The sequence below is a fragment of the Rhinolophus sinicus genome, chromosome 2 (assembly GCF_057876585.1).
Source record: "Rhinolophus sinicus isolate RSI-liver-muscle chromosome 2, RSI-T2T, whole genome shotgun sequence".
Classification (NCBI taxonomy): domain Eukaryota; kingdom Metazoa; phylum Chordata; class Mammalia; order Chiroptera; family Rhinolophidae; genus Rhinolophus; species Rhinolophus sinicus.
In genome coordinates this window covers 150,085,254-150,100,383 of record NC_142502.1, presented here as the reverse complement: position 1 = coordinate 150,100,383, position 15,130 = coordinate 150,085,254, and the positions used below count along the sequence as shown (strand labels likewise).

The 15,130-nt window shown below is 37.9% G+C and overlaps 1 protein-coding gene and 1 pseudogene across 3 annotated transcripts in view; one reads left to right on the top strand and one right to left on the bottom strand.

Moving 5' to 3' along the window:
• Window positions 1-13,306: 13,306 nt before the first annotated feature.
• On the bottom strand, window positions 13,307-13,380 carry LOC141572012 (U2 spliceosomal RNA; annotated as a pseudogene).
• Window positions 13,381-14,767: 1,387 nt separating this feature from the next.
• The window catches only part of VRK2 (VRK serine/threonine kinase 2), a 96,519-nt gene continuing 96,156 nt past the window's right edge, over window positions 14,768-15,130 (top strand). For 2 of the 3 annotated variants that reach the window (XM_019717191.3, XM_074332004.2), the window contains exon 1: window positions 14,768-14,907. The gene's annotated coding sequence lies outside the window, so the exon portion shown is untranslated. The remainder of the gene's footprint in view (window positions 14,908-15,130) is intronic. The other variant, XM_074332005.2, reaches the window with a different exon arrangement.

Below are 15,130 nucleotides of genomic sequence, written 5' to 3'. Positions count from 1 at the left end.
GAATCCAGGATGGCCACTGACTCAGCAGAATGGGAAAATCTCACTGGAGACTAGTGAGAATCCAGGGTATGATATACAGACAAAAATACCTTTCCATCCAACCCCAGGAACATAAACAATGTCCCTCGAGTATTCAAACTACATCCTGGGAAAAGCACCAGAAATGAGTAGCGGTGAGAGGACTCCTATAGAGTGAGTACAACAGCTATGATTGATAGTATAATCTCTAAAAAAATTCAATATAAAACCAAAGGAGTCTTTTAAATAACAGGAGACTAGATTTTCCCTCCCTAAAAAACGTATGATTTTGTTTGGGTCACATGTTAGTGGTAGTGAAGCAGGGAAGTGGCGGAAAGGGTTGGAAAAGGGTGAGTGGATTTGTTACCAACTGTGAAAATGGGGGCTGCAGAGTTACTGAAAACAATCAATTATAGAGCTAGTCAACTATATAAATAAAAATTACTTTTTTGTACATATGAGTCAATGTATTATAAATATTGACCCCAGTACAGATAAAATATTGACAGAATTTTCTTACAATTGTTTCAGACTAGAAAAATAATACTGGCTTCATCTACAAGATTTATAGGAGTTTAAGTTTCCAACGTGGGAGACTGACCAAAGAGAAAATGATAGGAATAGTTATATTAATAAAGAGTGGAATAAGTCTGTGCTCTGAACAGAAATCTGTTGGTATTTTCATGAATATAGCCAATATTTTTAAAGAGAAGTCTTAAGAAGAGGCATTGGATGTGGCTAAATGCAATTTTAATAAACTGTGACCAACACTATAGCATTCATCTATCTGGTGGAGGAGGGAAATATCATGGCTGGGGTTTTCAAATGAAGAGCCGTCTATTAGGGAAGACAGTAACTGTTATTACATAGAGCTCAGACAATCTCATAATCTAGGTCTTGAATCTAGATGGAAAATGTCTGAATACTGCACCTGGACTCAACAGCTATTTTTAGGACTCAGAGCAGGGGAACTTGTTTTTATCTTGGGACTTATATTGATCCTGATTTAGTGTTTTGTATTCCAGGGCTCCCAGAAAGAGGTAACACTTAAGAGAGCCAAGAAGTAGCATCATTTCCTGGTCTTGTCCATAGTTTCCATTTACTATTGCTCTACATCAAATGTTAAGAATATAAAGAAGGGAGCAGTTTTTTTTTGCAAAGAGTAATCCAATAGAATAAGTTTCTGGGTTCTTGAAACTCTTGACAGTTACATTAAAACACTTAGCACTTTGATCTCTTTTAAAAAATACCCGTAGACCTTCTGGAAGATGAGAGATCTAATTACAGTTCAGTCATCCAATAATTCCAAAAAAGCCAGCTGAGAATTCTGTTAGATAAATTCCTTTAAAAGCCTAAAGCACTCTAAGGAAGCTGATTAGCTATTTTCTGTTTCTATTACAAATCAGATAAAGGGAAAAAATAAAAAGCAAGTCTCCAGGCACGAAATGATCAACATAATTTGCACCTCCAATTTTCTTCCACCTTCAATATCTTTTAACTATCTGATCCACTTCCACCATTCTTCTCTGTGATAGACTTGTTTCCTCATAGGTACTATTGGAGTTAAACTCTCAGAAGTCTGATTTTCCTCTCTAACATCACTTAAATGGGACCATCTGGCTTTGCATCAATTCAAGTAGAAAGAAAATTTGACTTTTACAAAAGGAAGTTTTACTAACATTTAAGAAGAAAGCTAAGATATTCTATATTAACCAAATGTAGACTTTACCAAAAGCTAGTAGTATGGCTGGCATAGCTTGCAAGATTTTGCCCTATTTTCTTGTCTTAGCCACAATCTTTTCTCATGACCAGATGAAATGATTGAGATCGCTATGCTAAGACAGACATATGCATAGACTGCTGCCCTTGTCATATTGAGGTTCTGAGGCATTTTTGTTTGTTTGTTTTTGATGTGGTATCACAATGGCCCTTTTGGTCTGGGCTCTGTTGAGCTCCAGGTCTACAGTTATCTTTGATTTTTAACTTTTATAGTTATCTGACTTTTCCTTGAGTATCTGTATGAAAAAAGGCACACACTAGGCCTCTAATAATGCTTTCTGAGATTCTGAAAGGAACATCCCCACACACTGTTTATCATTGTTGTTTGCCCTTTTGAATATTACTTGAACTTTAGAGCCATTGAAGTTCAATATATTCTTGGATTTTGAATTTCTGTTCTGTCCAGTCTGCTGGAAGAATCTTCAGAGGCCAGGTATTAAGATTATTCTACCAGTAACACATTACTTCTCGGCAAAGTTAGCAACACAGTTTAGCCTCAGAATCAGTATTTTAATAGGTGGCCTCAAGATATGATGCCTGTTAGTTTATTTTCCTGCAATGTTCAAAAGATCTCTTTCTATTATAAAGCTATTGCTGCATTTTAGGTTGTGTGAGGACTTCTTTAGCCATTACCAGCTTGATACTGATATTAAGGTTTTGCTTAATTAATTGAGCATTATCCGTCCTTGGCCTACCTCTCTGGGATTATCTGCTACTATCATCTCTCACCATTGTCCTTTTGGGGTCTTAAACATATCAAGTTCCTTTCTACCTCAGGACTTTGCAGAAATCCTTTCCTCCATGCAATGTTCTTCCTCATCCCCTTTTGCCTCCTAACATCTGTTCATCCTTCAGTTTTTACTGTAAGTGTCACTTCCTCAAAAGTTTCACATGACCTTGCCCACCAGTTGAAATTAGCTCCACCTCATACAATATCTGATAGAATCCTGTCAATATAAATTTTCTGTGATGATTTAATGCCTGTCCCCTTCAAAAGGCTTTAAGTTTTAAGAAAGCAAAAGCTATGTCTTTTGTTACAGTTTATCTCCAGAACCAACCTATAGAAATATCAAGTAGGAAAGTAAATATACAAGCTTGAAATTCACTGTACTGATCAAACCTTGTGTAGAAGATTGTACTTTTCAAAGATGGCAGCAACAATCTTTTCCATCCCACAAGCTCTTCTCTGTTATAATCTTGACAGTACACCCATCAAGAAGTGGATCTTTGTCTCTTCTTAAATACTGACAGACTTGTGACTTGCTTGAAATCAATAGCATGGGGTGAACGTGATGCATGTGACTTTTGAGGCTAGATAAGAAAAGATAACGCAATTCTGCCTGTTCCTTAGAACATTCCTGTTGAATGTCCTGAGCCACCTGTGTAGAAAGTCCCAGTACCCTGAGGCTGACATGCTATGAGGAAGCCACGACACAGCCCTTTGTCTTGGTCATCTAGTCCAACAATTTGTGTGATCAAACCATCAGATAATTCCAGCCCTCAGGCTGCAGGTTATTCCCAGCCTGCAAATCATCCCAGCAGAGGTAAACCATCCTATCTGTGCCCTTTCCAAGCTCCTGATGCACAGAATATGTGAGCCTAATAATATAGCTATTATTTTATGCCACTAAGTTTAGAGTGCTTGTCACTCCAAATAGTAACTGGAACAACTGGGGATATAAATTTTGGAGTTCACAACACATACATTTCATTTAAAGCCTTGGGATCAGATGGAATGAACGATGGTCAGTGTCTGCATCCTGAGTAGAGACTGACAGAGACAGATTAAGCAAAGTAGATTTAGAAGGAATAGCCAGTGGGCTAGGAGGAGCACAGAGAGAGCATGGTATCACGGAAGTCCAAGGAAAAGAATTGAGATTGGAATTGATGCATTTTTTTGATGATGAGACCAAGAAGAGTACGATTGCCAATTTCCTCCCTCCCTTCAGAGTGTTGACTTTAGCGATTGACTTCATTAGGAGTAAAGATCAAGATTACTGAAGCTAAGAGTTCAAATAAAGAAAATTTTTACATACATTTTGAAATGACACTTAAAGTAATTAGACTTCAGATCATTAATGCTCACCAATAGTATCTTCTGGCTCTAATTTCCACTAATCACGTGCAATCCAAATGATAGACAGGTGCTTTCCATCTTTTGAAGTCTAGGTAAAAAGTAATTGAGGCCCTTTTCTAAAATGTGTATGGATTTTCAGAAGTTTATGTTTTCATGGCTACCTCTGGATTCTGCTTCTTCAGGTGCCATCTGTGATTTGAGTCACATCTATTCAGAAATGGAACATGGACCCTTCCATTTACACACTCACTCATTACAAACTTTTAGAATAGAAGAAAGGTAGGAAAGGAATTGAAATTATAGCAACGCGAACAACTCTGAATGAAACAATAGACGTTATTATTCCTGAAGTCCTTGGTCCATCCTGCAATCAGTGTCTCCACAGTGACCTCTTACCTGATCCAACATCCAGCCTCATAGCAATTCTCAGACTGATCTCTTTTCTCCTTTCTGGCTTACTTTCTCCTCTCTTATTCTTGGAAAACTCCAAAAACTCCACATTTTTTTCTCAGTTTGGCAGAGCAATTTTCCCTTCAAGGTGTCAGCAAATAAAATACCTTTCCATAGGAAGTGGTATGGTTATAAATAGATTAAAAAACAAACAAAAACACTGTTCTTAATTTTGACTTATTTTTAATGGTTTTTTTTTTCGTCAGGGTTTTATTTACTTTACTCAAAAGGTTTCTTGGTATATGATCTGACTTTTACATATATGAAAATATCTCTATTTTTTGCCATAATGCATAAGGATAACTTACCTGTAGTCAGCATTCTTAAGTCCCAGCCATTGTATTTACAACTGTGTTCTTTTATTTAGTACCATAGAGAAGAATTTATTAAAGGCTCATCTAAATTTGCAGGTAATAGATCTTTGCCCTGGTATTTTATAGATGTTTTATCTTTGAAGGTTATTATCTATCCTTTTGTTTGAATTCTAAAATAGTTTTCTAAGTTTTTCTGCATAACTAAATTTGCTTTTTCAGATGTAACAAATTGAGTACTTTCATCTTGATTTATAATTATGTTATTTATCTCTTTCATTTTCATCCATTTTTTCTAGAATGCTTTGTGGTAGTCAAAATAATGACCTCCCTTCCATCCCCAAAGATGTCCAGGTTCTAATAGCTGGAAACTGAATATGATAATTTAAATAGCAAAAGATACTTGCAGATATAATTACAATAAGGATCTTCAATGGAAGATTATTCTGGATTATCTGGGTAAACTCAGTGTAATAACAGGGTTCTTATGAAAGGGATCAGAAGGGTCAGAATAAGAGAAATACTGGAAGACGCTACACTGCTGGCTTTGAAGAAGGAGATGGAGCATGGGGCCACAAGCAAGGGATGCAGGCAACCTCTAGAAGCTAGAAAAGTAAAGGAAACGGATTCTCCCCTAGAGCCTCTATAAGGAACACAGCCCAACTGACATCTTGATTTTAAGATTTCTAACCTCCAGTCCTGTAAGAGAATAAATTTGTATTGTTTAAGTTGTAATTTTGTGGTAATTTATTAAACAATAATACAAAATTAATACACACTATCTTTAGTTTCATAGGTAAAAAACGCCGTCTTTAATTTTGTTGTACATATGAATCAAAAAATTTTTTAGAATGGTTTTCTGTTTATTGCAGTAATTTTATTTTTTAAAAGAAGATAGTTTTGATTTTTTAAAGTAGGAATGTAGTCTAAATTATAGGATCTTTCCTTACGTATGGTAAATTTTCTCAGTTTGGTCATCCACAGAGAGCTATCTATGCTTTCCTAGTCTTGTTTTTATGGCCAAATAGAAATGGAGATGGTTTCTGTTAACCTGACATGATTCCCTACTAGATCAAGTGATAAATGGAAAAATTTACAATTTGGTAGTGTAACTCTGATGTCTTCCCAAATCTCAAGGTTTCTGGAATAATTATTTTTTCTGTCATAGAAATAAAGTAACTGAAGCGCCCATCCAGTGTGAGTGTAGTTGTTCCTTAAATAATTTCTGAGGTCTAGATAAGTGCTTACAAATATTTGCCATCTCGCACTAAGAATTATTTAGAGAATAATTACTCAGTAGCTATTCTTAAAATGTAGATATTACCATGTCATTCCCTTGTTTAAATTCTTCAGACTCCTCATTTCACTTAGGGGAAAGACAAAAATCTTTAAACTCACAAACTTCAGCGTTATCTGTCCTCTGCCTACATCTCTAGGAGTATCTGCTACTATCATCTCTCACCGTAGTCCTTTTGGGGTCTTAAACATATCAAGTTCCTTTCTACCTCAGGACTTTGCAGAAATCCTTTCCTCCATGCAATGTCCTTCCTCATCCCCTTTTGCCTCCTAACATCTGTTCATCCTTCAGTTCTTACTGTAAGTGTCACTTCCTCAAAAGTTTCACATGACCTTGCCTGCCAGTTGAAATTAGCTCCACCTCATACAATATCTGATAGAATCCTGTCAATATAAATTTTCTGTGATGATTTAATGCCTGTCCCCTTCAACAGGCTTTAAGTTTTAAGAAGGCAAAGACTATGTCTTTTGTTACAGTTTATCTCCAGAACGAATCTCAAGTAATAGCTGAGTAAGTGAATGAATCTGAATTGGTGTTTCTGGCTTTTCCATGGTGATTTCTGGCCATTTCATTTCACCCTTTGTTAAATTCCATTGAGCTGTCTTAGCCTCGGAGCATGAACACCACCTCTCATCTTTGTTTTTCATTCCCTAAGTCAATGCTAAAGCAAGGCCTACACCAGTGTGCAGGTTTGGTATTTTTTAACTTCATTTATTCATTCAAAATATTTACTGAGCAACTATACGCCAGACATTAGTCTAAATGTTTAGTAGTTCTCTCATGCAGTGGGAGCGAGCTACAATATTGCCAGCTCATTGCTCCATGAGGCCTTGCAGTGCCAATGGTCTAAATGTTTTGGTCCATATAGGTGAGGTTATGCTCCTGATGATGCAATGCCTGCATTTCACTTTTAACCCTAATACCTCCAAATTTCAGAGGGCAGTGGTGTTAATTGGTCAGTATGTTCTCTATTGCATCTACCTTTGAAAAGAGGATGTTTAACGTTGTTACTCTGTGCCTTCCATGGACACAACTATGCCTGTACTATTTTTAACAGAAATGCCTCAAGAGTTCTTGCATGTGGCCAGTTGTTCATCTTTACTTTCTGGTGCTAATATAGAATTATTTTCCTCTTTCCCCTTTAAAAAATATTATGCTGGGCATTGCAATCAGAATCTGTAATCAGGGAGATAAAAGTCTACCCTTGTCATTATCTTGCCCAGAAGCTGCCAGTGATTTCTTCACCAAACTATGGTCTCTTCACTCTCTATCTTTGTACTAGATTGTCCAGATAGCCTTAGAGGAAGATTTCATGTCTCTAGTAACATTTGCATTTCATAGTTGGTTGAATATCCTTGTGAAATGAACGAGCACTGTCATTAATACTTCACACTGTTATTTCACTCCAACATGTTGGCATTTGAATGTTCACCACCCCTATCAAATCAATTCAGCATTACTAACTTCACTCCTAGGGAATTTTTGTAGTCTTCTCCATAACTTGGAAGAAGAAAGAAGAGAATGTTCCATGAGGTACGAAAGAGTCCTGGAATTCCTCCATTTTATAAATGAATTCAGGTGGCATCAAATGAAACCCAACCATATTTGAGTGAAAATGTGAAACACTAAGGTGTGGATAATATTCAGATATAAAATGAGATTACTGTGTAGAAAAACACTATCCTCAAAACGGAGTTGTTCTTTTGAACGATATCATTGGAGCCTCACAAAAGATACTCACAAAAAAGGACTTCCAGAACTGCTTCAGAAAGTGGCAAGAATGATGAGTGTATTCGAAGTGAGGGGGAGAATTTTGAGGGGGTTAATGGCAATGTATCTTTTACTATAATAATTTTTTTAAAATTTAAACATTCACTGTATTTTGTGATCACACCTCATATGGACAATCAAGAATTATGTCTTTTGGACAAATATGTCCATACTTTGTAATGGTCTTACATGTAAAGTATGCAAGGACATAGATGTTTGGTCTGTACATCTGATAGGTTTGAGATTCTATTTATCTGAATACAGTTATTTTCAAAATCTCTATGTCTGTAACTGCTTTGCTGTACGTTTATGAGTGCAAATGGACTCCTGATTTTTATAAAACAAAAACTGGCTCTTCTTTGGCAGGCAAAACATTTCCAGTGAAGTGATCTCCTTTCTCACATTAAATAACAAAGACTGGATTTTTCTATATGTTTTGTCTATGCAACATCTTTAACACTTTAATTGATTTGAAATGATCTTGACCTTGTAAAGTATGCTCGCTAAATGGTTGTTTTTCTTTTTTTGTTTGAACCAGTGTGAACATTTTATAGCACTTAGGTCATTGGAAAGAAGAACCATGCCATACCTACAAGTTGGCACACTGCCAAGAAAGACCTTTTGTGTGTGTGTGTGTGTGTGTGTGTGTGTGTGTGTGTGTGTGTGTGTGTGATGAATCTTTCAGTCTGTAAGATTTATCAAAATAGTGTTGTTTGAAAATCTTGTTTTCCCTATTTTTTTTCTTCTGGTGACTCATACTGTAGTGGTGTATGTCTAGATTCTCTTCTTGTTTCTCATCATATTCATTCAGAAGATGTTCTTTCACTAGTTCCAAAGTTTGTATTTCTATATTCTGTCAGTTTTCATCTTGAAACATACACACAGCAATATGCTCTGAATCATAAAATTCTGCATTAAATCCCAACACTTAAAAAAATTCCCACATATTCTCAATACAGGTTTACCTGCACTTCTGTTTCCATTTTTATTCAGTACAAATTTATTAACATTTTAAATTCATTGGTGCTTAAAAGTTTATTTCATCTGTTAGGAAGATTTTGGCTGCAAGAAACATAAAAATCAACGCTAAGTGGCTTAAACAATAAGGACGTTTAACACCTTATGGATGAATATGGAAAGCATGGTGGCTTCAAGGTTAGTTGATTGAGTAATTCAATAATGATCTCAAGGGCTCAGGCTCTTCCCATCTTCCTCTTCTTTTGAGTAAGTTTTGTTGAGTCATAATTTACATATAACAAAATTCATAAATTTTAAGTGCACAATTAAATGAATTTTGACAGATTTATAATCATGTAATCACTACCACAATCAAGAAATTAAATGTTACCATCATTCTAAAACATTTCATTGTCCCTTTGTTGTAAACTCCTGCCCCCAACCTAGTCCCTGGCAATTTCAATGCAATTATACAATCTGTAATCTTTTGTGTCTCTTTTCCTTCTTATAGCATCGTACTTTGGAGATCCATATAGGTTGTTGTTTGCATCAGTAGTTTGTTCCTTTTCATTGCTGAATAATATTCCATTGTATAGGAGATACATATATACCAAATTTGTTTATCCATTCACTAGTTGGAAATTTGAGTTCTTTCCAGTTTTTGGCTATCATATGTGAAGCTTCTATAAAAATTCACATTCACATCTTTGTATATGTATAGTTTTACATTTCTCTTGGGTAAATACTTATGAACAGGAATGCTGGGTCATATGCTATTTATATGATTAACATTATATAAACCTGACAAACTGTTTTCCAAAGTGGCTGTACCATTTTGGATCCCCACCAGCAATGTAAAAGAGTTTCAGTTACTCTATACACTTACCAAAACTTGGTATTTTAACAGTGCTTTTTGAAAAGCAAAGATTTTTAAATTTGATGTTAATTTACCAATTTCTTCTTTTAGATTCTCAGTTTTTTTTCTTGTTTTTTCTTTCTTTTTTTTGTGAATTAGATCTCAAAATTTACTCATTTGAATTTTTTAACGGTATATTTTGTCAAAATTTTTAATTTTTTAAATTAAAAAACAACAATTTATAATAACCAAATACAATGAAAACCATGTTAGTGCAATTAGTAAAACAGAAACCACTCTAGATATGTTTTAAAAAGAGAAGTTCATACCAGGAATTGGTTACAAGGTTTTGGAAGGAGCAAAAGACAGAAACTACCAAAAGATTAGTAACTACAGGAAGCTACTGGAGCTGAAGAAGTGAAAGAGAAATAGTGGTGTCACCCAGAGCTCAGGGGCATTGCACCTCTGAGGCCACTGTACCCAGCGTATTGCTCTTGCTGGCCATAGCTTCTGCCCTCTCTCAGCTTTTTTTTTTTTTTTTGGGGGGGAGGTACATTCTAACTACACAAACTCATATATCACAAAGATTTACTAAATGCGAGATCATAGACTTTCTCTTAGGTTTTTTTTCCAAAAGTTTTATAGTTTTACCTCTGATATTTAGATTTAGGTCTATAATCAATTTCCAGTAAATTTTTATGTGGGGTGTGAGTTAAGGGCTGAGGTTTTTTCGTGTGTGTGTGTGTGTGTGTGTATTCTAACCTCATTTGTTGAATGGTCTGTCATTTTTGGTGTATTAGATTTGTATTTTTTCCTATCCTCATGGTCACAAGATGACTGCAAAATATTCTAGGCATCATATCCAGAATGATATCCAGTAGAGACCATCTCTTTATAGAAGGATCTAGGAAACTTATCTTCTCCTCTTATTACCTATACTACATATATGCTTACTGTCTAAACCAATCATGGAAAGGGTAATGGGACCACCTTGATTCGTTGATTCACTTAACAAGAAAATAGTGTGTTTTCTATATGCGTTCTAGGGGCTGGGAATACAGTAGCAAACAAAACAGTCAAAAATGTTGCCTGTGGCACTCTTGTTTCTTTACGTAGGCCTGCATTCCTATGATTTTCCCTCTTAGGACTGCTTTCGCTGCGTCCCATAGATTTTTGGTCGTCGTGTGATGCCTGATCACTGCACTGTGCACCTGAAGCTGAAGCTGAACAATAATGAATGCTACTTATAATTTTATATGTATATATAGTTACAAGAATGGAGTACAGCATTAGGAATAGAGACAGTGGAAAGGTAATGGCTGTATGCAATGTCAGCGGGGTAGTAGATGGGGGAAGAGGGTAATCACTGTGCGAGGGAAATAAATGATAAATGTCTAACTATTACATTGTTTTGTACACCTGAAACTAACAAAAAAAAATGTTGCCTGTCCTCATGGAGCATATAATTTACCGAGGAAGACAATTTCTCTATTTTCAAAATAAACAAGCAACGTGTATATGTTGTTATATAGCAGTAAGTGCTAGGAGGAAAAAAATGGAAAAGGGGCTATGAAGTATTGTGAGTAGGCTGACATTTTAGTTAGCATAATTAGGAAACATTTCACTGAGTTGACTTTTGAATAAAGACCTGGAGAAAGTGATAGAGTAGGCCATACAGATACCAGATTGAAGAGTGGTTCGGGCAGAAGGAAAAGTACAAGGTCCTGAGTACAGCAAGGCCATAGTGGTTGGAGGGAGTAATAAGAAATAGTGGGTGGGGAGGATACAGAACATTTAGCTCATTGTAGGGAAGTCATTCTCAACCAGTAGCGATTTTGCCAAAATTTACAAATTTTTGGTAATGTCTGGGGACAAATTTGGTTGTCATAACTTGCAGGGGAAGGCATGCTGGGGAGACCAGAATGCACAGGAGTCCACCTTTTGACCATCTTCCCTTTCTCAGCAAAGAATTATCTAACACTAAAAGTCAGTAGTGCCAACATTGAAAAACGCTGTTTTAGGTCACAGCAAGGACTAGTTAATAGTGAGTGAATTCGAATGACATTGAAGTGTTTTGAGCAAAAGAAGGACCTAATTTAAGGTTTTAAAAAGATCATGTGGCTGTTTGTTGTGAATAGATTAAAAGGTAGGAAATAGGATAGCATTAAGAAGGGTATTATAATTATCCAGGTCAGAAATGATGGTTTGGACCAGGATGGTAGTAGGAGGGGTAGTGAGAAGTGATGGATTCTGTACATACTGGGGGTACCAAAACATTTTATACACATTTTAAGAGATGTTCGCTATGCTAAAGCAGTCGCTTGTCATAATCAGAAGTGTCTGGACACTGATAGTAACCACTTTGAACACCTCTTGAAATTCCGTGTTTCCCCAAAAATAAGACCTAGCCGGACACTCAGCTCTAATGTGTCTTTTGGAGCAAAAATTAATATAAGACCCTGTATTATATTATATTATACTGGGTATTATAGTAAAATAAGACTGGGTATTATATTATAGTATTATTATAAGACTGGCTCTTATAGTAAAATAAGACCGAGTCTTATATTAATTTTTGCTCCAAAAGACACATTAGAGCTGATTGTCCGGCTAGGTCTTATTTTCGGGGAAACGTGGTTGCAGAAGTCAAACATGAATTGTATTCACCGTTTGTTATTGGTATATGTTGAGTATTACAATTAATAGTTTTTTCCTTTCTTAAAATGTGTATACATTTTTTCTTGTGACCCTCTGTATTTTGAAGGTTGAGTTAACAGTGTAAGGGTGAAACTTGGGGAATCAATAACATAGTTAGATTTAGTTAGCTTGTAGTTTGATTCACCCTGATATTCACCTGTTTTCTCTGTTTCTTCCTACATTGATTTAAGAACTCTGTTTTGTTCCCTTTCTTAAGGCTACCTATACCTCATTAGTCCATTTAATCAGCAGAATCCTAATCTGAAAAGAGCAATTTTTTAATCCTCAGGTGTCTGGACACCCGGAATCCATTTTGCAACTCCCTTGCATTGTTTACTGGTGCTGCATAAAGTCCCAGACCGCGGTGGCCAAGTCCAAAAATAACATTATTTTATAGCAGACCAGACCGCAGGAAGTGATGTCAGCCCTCAGACCTGCCTGACCTACTCCTGTTTTCCTTTGTTCTTGTGTACCTATAAAACCTTCTGACCATTTTAGGAATGGGAGGTGGCCTTTGGACAGGAGTCCACCATCTTCCTAGAAAGCTGGCATTCTAATAAACCTGCTTTTCTTTCCACCAACCTTGTCTCTCGATTTTTAACTTTTTCAAGGGGCAGGTAGCCAGACCTTAGGATAGTGACAACAAGACTTAGTAACAATGTTTGTGTCCTCCTAAAGTTCTTATGTTGAAACTAATCCCCAGTGTGATGGTATTGGAGGTGGGGCCTTTAGGAGGTGATTAGGTCATAAACTTCCCAGCCTTCAGAAATGTGAGAAATTTTTTGTTGTTTATGAGCCACCTAGTCTATGGTAGTCTGTTATAGCAGACTGAAAGGACTATGACACTGACATGCTAGGATATAGATGTGAAAGAGAGGAGCCATGTATGACCCTGCAAGAGTCATCTGTTCTGTGGTGCTGGAGCTGCATCTCCCCAAAGAATGTAACCTGGAGAGGTGGGCAGAAACCTAAACAAATCTGCAATGTTTTTCAAATGCCCATATGATGTTTGGATAGGTAGTCAATAGCATCTGTTACATACACAGTTTGTGGAAATAAGAATGGACATTGTTGGATTTGTGAATGACTGCCTGAAAGGGTACGATTATTCTACATATAGACTGTTGAGTTTCTACACTTGATCTTAGCCAAAAGGCCGAGAAGCGATGTGTTGAGTTTCTTTAAAAATGCTTTTATATCTGTAGCACCAAGTGCTTTTTAAGAAATGTCTTCTCATGCCATTTAGTGACAGTCTGATAGATGTAGGAAGTCCTAAAACCTCATTTCATTAAAGTCATTTGATTTTTCTTTCAGTATTTGCATCCGAAGCAACTACTGACTTCATACATAGGAAACTGGTGTATTATTTAATAATTGATTTCTGAGTATTTGTTTTGTTCATCCTAAAATATTATAAGCTCCCTATGAGTCCTTATTATGCATTAGAAAACTATTTCTCTCAGTCACCTTAATAATCTCGTAACTAATAACCTGATAAAGATCCTCTCCTTGACCAGACTCTATGTAGGGTTCCCTGGACTCTTTTTCAACTAGGCTTTGACTTTTGAACTTCCATCATCTCTCTACATTGTCCAATTTTAGCAAGCATCCTGCTAAGTCAGTTTAGCCAGAATCCTCCCCTTCCTCCTGCTGTTTCCTCTTAGCAATTTTCCATCCACTGACTCCCCCCTTGCTCCCTGGCTATTAATTCCCACTTTTCTTTATTTTATCTGGAATTAGTAGTGTAGCTCTCTCCTATTGCAAAAGTTTTCAATAAAGTCTTCATTAACCATAAGTCCCAGAATATTTTTTTCTTTAAGAAACTTCATAACCTAAGTAACTAGAGTTAATTCCATTTCACAGACAACAAAATTGAAATTTTGAATAGGAATTACAGTTTAATCAATATTATCCAACTAGTAATAGGTCCTGAGCCAATATGCGTCTGAGAACTTAACCGCTGCTCCAGGCACTCGTACTTACACCAGGCGTCTTGCTCCTGAGGGCCTAGCCAGTATACTATGATAGCTATCGGGTGAGTGCTCAGTAAACACTTGCCCACTGAGTTGGAAGCTCCAGGTACTGAGATCGTGGTACAAGAGACCTAAAATTCCTCCTACACAAATGTACGCCCAGTTTATTTGCCACGAAACCGATCGATGGCTCATCCTCTAGACTCTGGAGGGCGAGGGTCAATGGCAATACTACAGCTCTTATTCTCGATTTAGACCCGCTTCTCCCTCTTTCCCTCGGCGCCTCTACAGTCCGGTTAGGCTTCTGCAAGGCAGGCGCGGATCGCGGCCTGCCCGAGGTTCCGCCGGACCCTGTGCGGGAGTATCCGCCCCGATCGAGGCGGTGCCGGCGCGCCCGGCGCAGCCGCCCAGCTGCGGAGAAGGTATTAGTTTGGTTTCTTCCGAAGGCCGGCTCCGGTGCAGGGCCCGCCTCCCCGCAGGATTGGAGGCCCGCCGCCCCGCCCGGCTCCGAGAGGCCCGCTGGAAGCGTCAAGCGTGGTCTGGCGGCGCGGACGCCAAGGGCCTGATCAGCCTCCTCTCGTTCCCAGATCCAGGGGCTCCGGCCGGGACCCGGCACTAACGTGCTCTGCTCTCCGCTGGCCCGGCCCGTGCAGCGCACCAGGCCCGGGGAAGAACTGCCACCGGAGTGAGACACCGGCCCGAGAGGGGTCCCTGCTTCCGTGGTTGGTTCCTTACTTTTTCCTAACTCGGAGCGAGAACCCGGCGCCCCCTTCAACTCGCGTTTGCCCAAAGCGCGGGACGGAGGAGTTAGGCGGGGAAGCGGGTGGGGTTCTCTTTCGCCGGTTCACAGAGCATCAGGCGGGAAGTTAGTCTCCAGATGCCGGCAGGCTTTGCGGTGGTTCGGGCGGGGCTGCCCTCGCGTCCCGAGGCCGCCGAGTTGGGGGC